Raw genomic sequence first — 12,622 nt, 5'->3', positions numbered from 1 at the left:
AAACGCTGGGACACCTGCACCCCGATGTTTCTAGCAGCAATGGCCACGATAGCCAAACTGTGGAAGGAGCCTCGGTGTCCAACGAAAGATGAATGGATAAAGAAGATGTGGTTTATGTATACAATGGAATATTACTCAGCTATTAGAAATGACAAATACCCACCATTTGCTTCAACGTGGATGGAACTGGAGGGTATTATGCTGAGTGAAGTAAGTCAGTCGGAGAAGGACAAACATTATATGTTCTCATTCATTTGGGGAATATAAATAATAGTGAAAGGGAAAATAAGGGAAGGGAGAAGAAATGTGTGGGAAATATCAGAAAGGGAGACAGAACATAAAGACTGCTAACTCTGGGAAACGAACTAGGGGTGGTAGAAGGGGAGGAGGGCGGGGGGTGGGAGTGAATGGGTGACGGGCACTGGGGGTTATTCTGTATGTTAGCAAATTGAACACCAATAAAAAAAAAAAAAAAAAAAAAAAAAAAAAAAAAAATAAAGTCAATGACATGAACTGTACAGGTATTTACTAATATAAGAGAAGACTCTTTTTAATGTATTTCATAATGCTTTACTGGGCATTACATGGGGTTTCGGACCAGGCAAATACCAAGATTGTACTGACTAAGTGTCAAGCATGAACAGTAGGGAATTTAGCTGAAAGATATTAGCATAGATGAAGGGTCATGTAGTAAATGAATAAGAGACTCTGAGTACCTCTTGAGACAATTGTGAAGCTGTAATACAGAGAAGAGAACAGGGTATCTGAAATACAGGTGTAGGAATTGAGAATTAGAATTCAGAACCAAAGGTAGCCAATTCTGCAGAATTGTACCTTTCTTATATAAATTATTTTTTTCTGGGCTTCCATTGCAGGCATGGTGTCTTTAGCCAAAAGTCTGTTAAAGTAATCTGTCACCTGGAATACCGATATAGTCAAATCAAATACCACCTAGTACTATCCTTGTTTCTAGTCTGAATAGAAACAGTAAAAGTTACTGAAATCACTTTATAGGAAGTACAACACATGTTTCTCCTTGAAATTTTAGAAATTTCTTTTTTCTTTTTTTATTATTTATTATTTATTTATTTATTTTTAATAATAAATTTATTTTTATTGGTGTTCAATTTGCCAACGTACAGAATAACACCCAGTGCTCATTCCATCAAGTGCCCACCTCAGTGCCCGCCACCCAGTCACCCCCATCCCCCGCCCTCCTCCCCTTCCACCACCCCTACTTCGTTTCCCAGAGTTAGGAGTCTCTCATGTTCTGTCTCCCTTTCTGATATTTCCCACTCATTTTCTCCTTTCCCCTTTATTCCCTTTCACTATTTTTTATATTCCCCAAATGAATGGGACTATATAATGTTTGTCCTTCTCCGATTGACTTATTTCACTCAGCATAATACCCTCCAGTTCCATCCACGTTGAAGCAAATGGTGGGAATTTGTCGTTTCTAATGGCTGAATAATATTCCATTGTATACATAAACCACATCTTCTTTATCCATTCATCTTTCGATGGACACCGAGGTTCCTTCCACAGTTTGGCTATTGTGGACATTGCTGCTATAAACATCAGGGTGCAGATGTCCCTGCAGGGCAAGATGGGGGAAGAGTAGGGTCCCCAAGTCACCTGTCCCCACTAAATTACCTAGATAACCTTCAAATCATCCTGAAATTTCTCTTTTTTAGAAGATCAACTGCTTCTTGGACAATATGGATCTCTGTTTTTAATTTGAATGGATTTTCAGTCTAATTCTCCATAAAAGATGCCAATATACATTGATGGTAGCCTCAAAAACAATTTGCTAAAAAGGAGTTTTAGAAGGCAATATTGCTACTCATTTTTTAAAATAAAATGACCTATAATTTTTATAGCTTCTCTTTTCACATTGATATTTAATGCCCATCTCTAAAAAGTATATAATAACTATGTTCATCCCTAAGTTTCTAAAATATGCATATTTAATCCTGATATTTAATTCTTTTTTATATGGAATGTCTTGTTTGAGCTATAAAATATAGTGGCAACATTTATAAGATCAGTGAGCCAACTAAAGCTAGAATGCAATAATCTCAGGTTTGCCAAATGTCACTGACAAGAGACAGGGCCATCTAGAACTTAGCCTTACTTCATTATAGAAATAAAGCTTCAAATATGCAGATATATAAAAATACAATTGATTATTTGTTTTGATTTGTTTTCCATAGTATGCTTAGTTTTAAGAAGATCAACCAAAACAAATAAGCACAGCCTCTAAGAAATAAAATGTACAATTAACAAAGCACAAAACCCAAAGCCCAGAGGGAAATAATCTTATCCAAAGTGTACTACATCAAAAAAATAATGATGTACTTACTATGTGTTTGGAAAGTGAATTTAAATTAGAAAAGGTGTATGGGTTTTTAACAGACACAGGTAAGATCTTCAAGTCTAAGAAACAACATTGTCTTTACTCTCTTCATACCCCATACCTATTAAAAATTATTTTTTAATGCTAAAGTCAAATTAGGCATTTTCAGAAAATTCATCCTCATATGCTCCACCTTCTAGTTGACTGATACAAAGAATTAATGAAGTATGAACAATTACTATGTAAGGATTGAAAGATAGTAAAAGTTTAGGATTGTCTTGTAGGCAATGTTCTAAAAAAAGTGTTAAAAAGCCATGGCCTGCACTGGAACAGGAGCAGATACCAGTCTTGGTTCCTCTTATTTTTATCCAGGAGCAACATTTCTGTATAGAAATGCTTTTATGTGTTTAATTGGGATAGGACTTAGAGATTTTGATTTGGGTTCTAAAGTTATTACCAAGGGGCACCTGGATGGTTCCGTGTTTGAGCATCTGCCTTTGACTAGGTCATAATCCCAGGGTCCTGCGATCGAGTTCCACATTGGCTCCCCCCGTCCCCCCCCCACCTCACACAGGGAGCCTGCCTCTCTCTCTGTGTCTCTCATGAATAAATAAATAACATCTTTAAAAAAAGTAAAGGTACTACCAAATAGTAAGAAAACAGTACTTGAAGGGCCCTTATAAATAATATAGTCTAGGGATCTACATGGAAATATGTGATGGTTAATTTTATGTGCCAACTTGGTTGGACTATGGTGCTTAGTTGTTTGGTCAAACACTAGTCTAGATGTTGGTATGAAAGTATTTTGGAGGTGTGGTAAATATCTAAATCAGTCTACTTTACATAAAAGAGATTATTCTTGATAATGTGGTGGGCCTCTTCCAACCAATTGAAAGCCTTGAGAGTGAAAACTGAGGCTTCTCAAAAATGTAATTTTGCCTCAAGATGATAATATAGAAATCTTACCAGAGTTTCCAACCTGTAGGCTGCCTGTGATTTCAGATTCAAGATTACATCAATTCTTGTGTGAAGTTCTAGCCTGCTCTATAAGACTTTGTTCTCTTTACGTTTTTATTTAAATTCCAGTTAATTAGCATGCACTGCAATATTAGTTTCATGGGTACAACTTACTGATTCAACATTTACATATAACACTAGTATTCATCAGGCCTCTCAGGTCCAGTCTTTTTGAACAAACAAACAAAAAAACTCCTATTGGTTCTGTTCTCTCAGTTTACAGATGAGGAAACCAAAATACACCGTTGCAAAAGACTGTTCTCAAAATTCTTAGGGTTTTGTGAGAAACTAAGACTAAAGCTCAGATGACCCTGCTTCCTGAGGACTGCACTTCCATGACCCATTCCTAACTTTCAATTACTTCCCTTTGCAGCCCTATCAAGAACTTAGCTTCAGTGTAGTTTCCAAAAGCCATGCAAAAATGAACAACCCCACAGTCAGCCCAGTTTCCACTTATTCCAAAAAGGCACTTATTCGGGCCTAACAGTGTTTGCTTCTGACCTTATCCAGCCAATATAGGAAAGAACTTTGAGGATGGCTTACATATGAGATGGACTGGGCTTTTCTTCTAACTGCAGATGAGGGAACTATTGCAGGGCAAAGTGGATTGGGTCAGGTTCTTCCATGGTCTAAAGAGTTACGACTGAAGCTTCAGAGAACCACAATAAAACCAGAGCCTCAGTGTATTTGAAATTCAATGGAAGACCCAATGCTCTTGATGACATTTTAAGAAGGTTTAGTTATAAAGTTAAAAAACAAAAGTCTCATAGAATGGACTTAATTTTATGGTATCTGATTTCAAGAATTCATAAGAAAGTATTAACATTTTGCTTACTGTGTAAGGAATGCAATCAGAACTGAAAAATACTTTTGAAATGATTTTCAATCCTATTACTTCTCAGAAGGAGGACCTTACGTACAAAAGATAAGTAAGTTACCCATGATATACAGAAAGGAGTTGAGGAACCAGAACTGGACCCCAAATATCCTGCTGAAAATGTGGCCACACACACCTCACCCAGCCACCACTTGCTTCCATCTGCTGTTGCAGTTTGTGCCCAACCTCTGCATACACCCTTGAAGCCACTGTAGCCACACCCTTTGTTCCCCGCCACTGCCAGTAGGACACGGTGTGCCCTTGGAAGACAACACACTTCATTTCAGAGGATCTGACCTAGGAAGATTCATTCAGTGCAAATTTTGCTAACACTACCACCCTGCCCCTCAACTTTCCTATAGTCACTTACTCTCAGAGTTGGCCTACCTAGGTCTCACTAACACCTCAGAAAGCAAGTCCAGCCCACAATAGGAAGGAAGTCAGTGTAGAAAAATAGACTGAGAGGGAAAGCTACTCAGACACAATAGCAGAACACAAGCAGCACACATACAGACTCCTCTGAAGTGCCAGGTTATATTGAACAGGAAATATTGCACTGCAGGACGCAAGATATCTTCTTCATAAAACCACTAATTTCAAGAGCAAAGGACATAGCTGATGTTTCTAATGTGCAGAAACAGACACAGAAGCACAGATAAAATGAAGAGATAAAGGAGTTATCCCAAAAGGAAGAACACAACAGAATATCAATAGGAGATCAAATGAAACAGAAATAAGTAGGATGACTGATAGAAAGTTGAAAGCAATTATCATAAAGATACTCAGTGGACTTGAGAGAAGAGTGGAGAACATCAGTGTGACCCTTCAGAAAATGATTAAAAAATAGCATATCAAAGACGAAGAACTCTATAAATACAATTAAAAATACAATAGATGGAATAAACAGTATGCTACTAAAGAAGAGGAACCTATCAGTGACCCAGAAGACAGAGTAATGGATATTAATCAAGCTGAATAGAGGAGAGATAAACACTACACAATAAAAATAGAATTAGAGAACTCAGTGACTCCGTAAAGTGTAATATCATTTAAATTATAGGAATACTGAAAGGAGAAGAGGAAAGGGGAAAGAAAATGTACTTAAATAAATAATAGCTGAAAAGTCCCCAAATCTGGAGATGGAAACAGAGATCTAGATTTAAAAGCAGAGAGATCCCCCAACAAATTCAACCCAAGGAAGTCCACACCAAGACAATTAAAATGGCAAAGAAAGGGGGGGGGCACCTGGATGGCTCAGTCAGTTAAGCATCTGACTTTTGATTTTGGCTCATGTCATAATTGCAGGGCTGTGAGATCCAGCCCTGTGTTAGGGTCTATGCTGAGTGTGGAACCTACTTAAGATTCTCTCTCTCCCTCTCTCTCTGCCACTCCCTCTTCTCTCCCCCTCTAAAATAAATAAATAAATAAAAATAAAATGGCAAAAAAATAGTTATAAAGAAAGAATGTTAAAAATTGCAAGAGAAAAAAAAAAAAGACAGTTTACATACAAAGGAAACCCGATAAGCTCACAGGAGATTTTCAGCAGAAACTTTTCAGACTAGAAGACAGTGGCATGATATATACCAAATGCTGGATGGGAAAATTTGGCAGCCAAAAATACTCTATCCAGCAAGGCTATAATTCCAAATAGAATGAGAGATAAAGACTTTCTTAGACAAACAAAATCTAAGAGTTCATGACCACTAAACCAGCTCTATAAGAAATGTGAAAGGGGATTCTTTTTTTTATTTATTTATTATAGTCACAGAGAGAGAGAGAGAGGCAGAGACACAGGCAGAGGGCTCCATGCACTGGGAGCCCGATGTGGGATTCGATCCTGGGTCTCCAGGATCGCGCCCTGGGCCAAAGGCAGGCGCCAAACCGCTGTGCCACCCAGGGATCCCTGAAAGGGGAAAGGAAAGACTATATGTGAAAGTATAAAAAGTAAAAAACACAAAAGCAGTAAAAATAAGTACTTCTGTAAAAATCAATCAAGGGATTCATAAAATAAAAATATGTAAAATATGACACCAAATTTCTGAAACATGGAGGGGAGAGGAGTAAAGAATTAGTTCAATATTAAGTGACCATCAGATTATTATAGACTGCTGTATGCAGAAGATGTTATATATAAACTGAATGGTAACCACAATAAAAAACAGTTAATAGATAAACAACAAACAAAGAGTAAGTAACCCAAGTATATCACTAAAGAAAATCGACAAACCATGAAAGAGAAAGAGAAGAGAGGATCAGAAAAAAAAAGCCACAAACAACCACAAAACAAGTAACAAAATAGCAGTAAATACATATCTATCAATAATTAGTTTGACAGGCCATGATCCCAGAGTCTCAGGATCGAGTCCCACATTGGACTTCCTGCATGGGGTCTGCTTTTGCCTCCACCTGTGTCTCTGCCTCTCTCTCTCTCTCTCTCTCTCTCTGTGTGTGTATGTGTGTCTCTCATGAATAAATAAATAGAATCTTCTAAAAAATAGTTTGATTGTAACGACTAAATGCTCTAATAAAAAGACAGGATATTAGAGTGGATAAAAAAACAAGACCCATCCATATGCTGCCTACAAGAGAATCCTTTCAGATCTAAAAACACCTGCAAATTGAAAGTGAGGAGATGAAGAAACATATCATACAAATTGATGTCAAAAGCAACCTGGAGTAGCACGACTTGTATCAGACAAAATAAACTCTAAAATAAAGTAGGACAAAGAATGACACTATATAATAAAAAAAGGACAATCCAACAAGATGATATAATGATTATAAATATTATGCACCCAACAGAAGAGTACTCGAATATATACCTCAGTTAATAACAAATGTAAAGGAACTAATTGATAGTAATACAGTAATAGTAGGGGACCTTGACTCAACATTTTTGCTTTTGTTTCTTTTGCCTTCATGGATGTATCTTGAAAGAAGTTACTGTGGCCGAGTTCAAAAAGGGTGTTGCCTGTGTTCTCCTCTAGGATTTTGATGGAATGTTGTCTCACATTTAGATCTTTCATCCATTTTGAGTTTATCTTTGTGTATGGTGAAAGAGAGTGGTCTAGTTCATTCTTCTGCATGTGGATGTCCAATTTTCCCAGCACCATTTATTGAAGAGACTGTCTTCCTTCCAATGGATAGTCTTTCCTCCTTTATCGATTAGTTGACCATAAAGTTCAGGGTTCACTTCTGGGTTCTCTATTCTTTCCATTGATCTTTGTGTCTGTTTTTGTGCCAGTACCACACTGTCTTGATGACCACAGCTTTGTAGTACAACCTGAAATCTGGCATTGTGATGCCCCCAGATATGGTTTTCCTTTTTAATATTCCCCTGGCTATTCGGGGTCTTTTCTGATTCCACACAAATCTTAAAATAATTTGTTCTAACTCTCTGAAGAAAGTCCATGGTATTTTTTTTAATTTATTTTTTATTGGTGTTCAATTTACTAACATACAGAATAACCCCCAGTGCCCGTCACCCATTCATTCCCACCCCCCGCCCTCCTCCCCTTCTACCACCCCTAGTTCGTTTCCCAGAGTTAGCAGTGCATTAAACGTGTAAATTGCGTTTTGTTTCTTTATTTCTTTTTTCCCCAGTCTTCCTACCTTGATAGAAGCACGAACGCTTCTCACTGTAGCGTTTCAGCTGTTCTTTCTTTAAATCTCAGGCCGAATTCATAGATTTTCAGGATGATTTGAAGGTTATCTAGGTAATTTGGTGGGAACAGGTGACTTGGGGACCCTACTCTTCCGCCATCTTGCCCCTCCTCCGGAAACACTGGCTTTAAGTGACACACATTGGACCATACAGATTTAACAGATATATTCAGAACATTGCATCTTAATTCTTTTTTTTTAATTTATTTTTTATTGGTGTTCAATTAACTAACATACAGAATAACCCTCAGTGCCTGTCACCCATTCACTCCCACCCCCCGCCCTCTTCCCCTTCTACCACCCCTAGTTCGTTTCCCAGAGTTAGCAGTCTTTACGTTCTGTCTCCCTTTCTGATATTTCCCACACATTTCTTCTCCCTTCCCTTATATTCCCTTTCACTCTTATTTATATTCCCCAAATGAATGAGAACATATAATGTTTGTCCTTCAAACAGCAGGATACACACTTCTTTCTAGTGCACATGAACGATTCTTTAGAATAGATCACCTATTACATCACAAAATAAGTCGCAACCATTTCAAAAAGATTAAAGTTCACCAGGCATCCTTTCTAACCACAGCACTAAGAAATTAGAACTCAACCACAAGAAAAAAATCTAGAAAGTCCATAAATATATGGAGGTTAAATAATCTGTTACTAAACAATGAATAGGTCAACCAAGAAATCCAAGAAGAAGTAAAAAAATTACAGGGAAAAAATGAACATTAAAACACAACAGTCCAAAACCTTTGGGATGCAGCAAAAAGCTGTTTTAAGGAAGACGTTTATAGCAATACAAGCCTACCTCAAGAAGGAAGACAAAAACCAAATAAACAACCTAAATTTACACCTAAAAGAGCTAAGAAAGCACAACAAACAAAATCCAAAACCAGAAGGAAGGAAACAATAAAGATTAGAGCAGAAATAAATGAATAAATGATAAGGAAACAAAAAAAATAGAACATATCAATGAAACAAGGATTTTTTTAAAAGATCAACACAATTGATAAACTTCTGGCCAGACTCATCAAAAAGCAAGATAGAGAGGGGCACCTGGGTGGTTCAGTCGGTTAATGGATTGACTCTTGGCTTTATCTCAGGTCATTATCTCAGGGTCATGAGATTGAGTCCCATATCAGGCTTCATATATAGAGAATAGTCTGCTTGGGATGGTCTTTCCCTCTCCCTCTGCTCTTCCCCCCTGCTCTCTCTCTCCCTCACTGTTTCACTTTCTCTCTTTCTCTCAAATACATGAATAAATCTTTTTTTTTTAAGAGAGAAGACTCAAACAAAATCAGACATGAAAGAGGTGAAATACCAACCAAAGCCACAGAAATACAAGTGATTGTAGGACACTCGTGAAAAACTGTATGCCAACAAATTAATCAACCCAGAAAAAATAGATAAATTCTCAGGAACATATAATCTACCAAAACAGAGCCAGGAGGAAATAGAAACTTTGAACAGATAGGCTACCAGCAGGAAGATTGAATCAGTAATCACAAAACTCACAACAGACATCCAAGACCAAATGGCTTCATAGACAAATTATATCAAACATTTCAAGAAGAGTTAATTCCTATTCTCAAACTGTTCCCAAATGTAGAACAAGAAGGAAAACTTACCAAATTCATTCTATGAGATTAGTATCACTCTGATACCAAAACCAGATAGACACTGCCAAAAAAGAGAACTACAGGACAATATCTTTGATGAACATAGATGCAAAATCCCTGAACAAAAAACTAGTAAACAGAATCTGACAATACATTAAAAAAATCATTCACCATGATCAAGCGGGATTTATTCCCAGGATGCAAGTGTGGTTCAATATTTGCAAATTGATTAACAATATACATCACATGAATAAGAAAAAGAATAAAAACCACATGACTATTTCAATAAATGGAGAAAAAAATATTTGACAAGGTAAAACATCCATTCATGATAAAAGCCCTCAACAAAGTAGGTATAGAGGGAACATACCTCAACATAATAAGGGCCATATATGAAAAACTGACAAAAAACATATTCAATGGGGAAAAACTGAGAGTTTTCCCCCTAAAGTCAGGAATAGCATAAAAAAGTCCTCTCTTGCTACTTTTATTCAACATAGAACTGGAAGTTCTAGCCACAGCAATTAGACAAAAAAAATTATATGGAACTAAAAAAAGACTCTAAACAGCCAAAGCAACTTTGAAAAAGAAAAGCAAAGCTGGAGGCATCACAATTCTAGACTTCATGTTATATTACAAAGCCATAGTGATCAAAACAGTATCATACTGGCACAAAAATACGTACATAGATCAATAAAACAGAATAGAAAACCCAGAAATAAACCCACAATTGTATGGTCAATTCATCTTTGGCAAAGTAGGAAAGAATATCCAATGGGAAAAGGACAGTCTCTAAAAGAAATGATGTTAGGAAAATTGATCAGCTACACTCAAAAGAATTAAACTGTTCCATTTTCTTATACCATACACAAAAATAAATTCAAAGTGGATTGATTGAAGACCTAAATGTGAAACCTAAAAGCATAAAAATCCTAGAAGAGAACTCAGGCAATAATGTCTCTGGTCTCAGCCCTAGCAACATTTTTCTAAAAATATCTCCTGAGGCAAGGTATTCAAAACAAAAATAAACTCTTAGAACTACATTAAAATAGAAAGCTTCTGCACTGCGAAGGAAATAAACAGAACTAAATGGCAGCCTAATGAATGGAATAGGATATTTGCAAATGACATATCTGATAAATAATATCCAAATATGTGATTACTGATACAACTCAACACCCCTGAAAAACAGATAATCCAATTAAAAATGAGCAGAAGACATTTCTCCAAAGAAAACATACAAATGGCTGACATATGAAAAGATGCTCAATGTCACTGATCATCAGAGAAATGCAAGTCAAAACTACGAGATATCACCTCACACCTGTCAAAATGGCTAAAATAAAAAACACAAGAAATGACAAGGGTTAGTTATGGAGGAAAAGGAACTCTTGTGAACTGTTGGTTGGAATGGAAACTGGTACAGCTACTCTGGAAAACAGTATAGAGTTTCCTCAAAGCATTCGAAGTAAACTATTCTACAATTCAATAATTGTACTACTGAACATTTGACAAAGAATACAAAAACACTAATTCGAAGGGATACAAGCACCCTTATGTTTATAGCAGTATTATTTACAACACCCAGATATGGAAGCAGCAGAAATGTCCATGATAGATGAATAGATAAAGAAGATGTTTTATATATACAGATTCAGCCATAAAAGAGAACAAAATCTTCCCCTTTGCAACAACACGGATGGCACTAGAGAGCATAATGCTAAGAAATAAGTCAGTCAGAGAAAGACAAATACTATATGATTTCATTCATATGTGGAATTCAAGAAACAAAGCAAATGAGCAAAGAAAAAAGAAGAGAGAGAACAAACCAAGATTCTTAACTATAGAAAACAAACTGATGGTTACCAGAGGGTAGATTGGTGGGGGAGATTGGTGAAATAGGTGATGGGGATTAATACTCCATTTGTGGTCATGAGCACTGAGTAATGTATGGAATTGTTGCATCACTATATTGTATACCTGAAACTAATATAACATTTTGTGTTAAGTATAGTAAAATAAAAATTAAAGAAAAGAAAGTAACAAACAAAATATCCCATCTCCTAATATACCAGGAAATAATTTGGGGCAGAATACAAAATCAGGGAAAAAAATATCCTTTCCATATTCTTGGGCATTTTTCATCACACCACAGATTTTAAAAAGTGTTCTGAGACTCATCAAAACAGCACTAAATATTTTATTTTTATTTATAGATTTTTTTGGATTACTCTTCGTCAGAAACACCTTAGATCTGTGTTTTCAAAGGCAAACTCATTTTTATTTTCTAGTTTTCATTGATTTGTATTTTTTTATTTTTAAAGAAGATAAAATGAAATCCAGATACTTTATTCCCACTCATAGAGATGTATATATTCTTACTCTGATGAATAGAAGAGGAAAGCATGCAGATGACAATGATTCCATTTCTTGAAGGTACAATGTCCTCTTCTCAGATTAATGCTATCTGACATGAACATTGCAATTCACGGCATCATGCAGAAAATGTAAACGGACAGTTTTCTCTGAACAGTAAATCATAGCTTTTAGGAATATAACTAAAATGGAAAGCAGCATGTAGCTGGGTTTTCTGGTCAGGTACATGAAAAAATGTTTTCTATTTGGCATCATTTATTGAGAGGCCAAGAGTTCACAACCAAACATTTTAGTATTCATATAATTGTGGTTCTTTCTCTTGTTCTTTCCCTCTTTTTTAATACCCTTCCTACATTCTAGTCATCATTTCCAAACTACCTGTTCTGCCACTCCATTCTGTCCTAGTTCTCAAGTGAAGTCATCACCTGGACCCTCCTTGTCATTCTTTCTATCTCCCATTCCCTTCAAGGTTTACTAAATCAGGAGAATCTTGTAAGTAGTGTATATGAATATTACAAGTTCTCATGTTATCTTTGTGATAAGATGGACCAAAATGTGGGATTGATGGTAGGACAGTGAGGTCAACATAGACTGGACAGCAATACCCAAAGGTTGTCAATTAAATGCACAAGTGTTAGATTAGAGAAATATCTCTAGTGAAATATCACAAGAATCTATCTTTAGTCCTGCTCAACTTTCTATATTTGGGGATAGCTT

The sequence above is a fragment of the Canis lupus genome, chromosome X (genome assembly GCF_011100685.1).
Source record: "Canis lupus familiaris isolate Mischka breed German Shepherd chromosome X, alternate assembly UU_Cfam_GSD_1.0, whole genome shotgun sequence".
NCBI lineage: Eukaryota > Metazoa > Chordata > Mammalia > Carnivora > Canidae > Canis > Canis lupus.
This window is presented reverse-complemented; position numbering follows the sequence as displayed.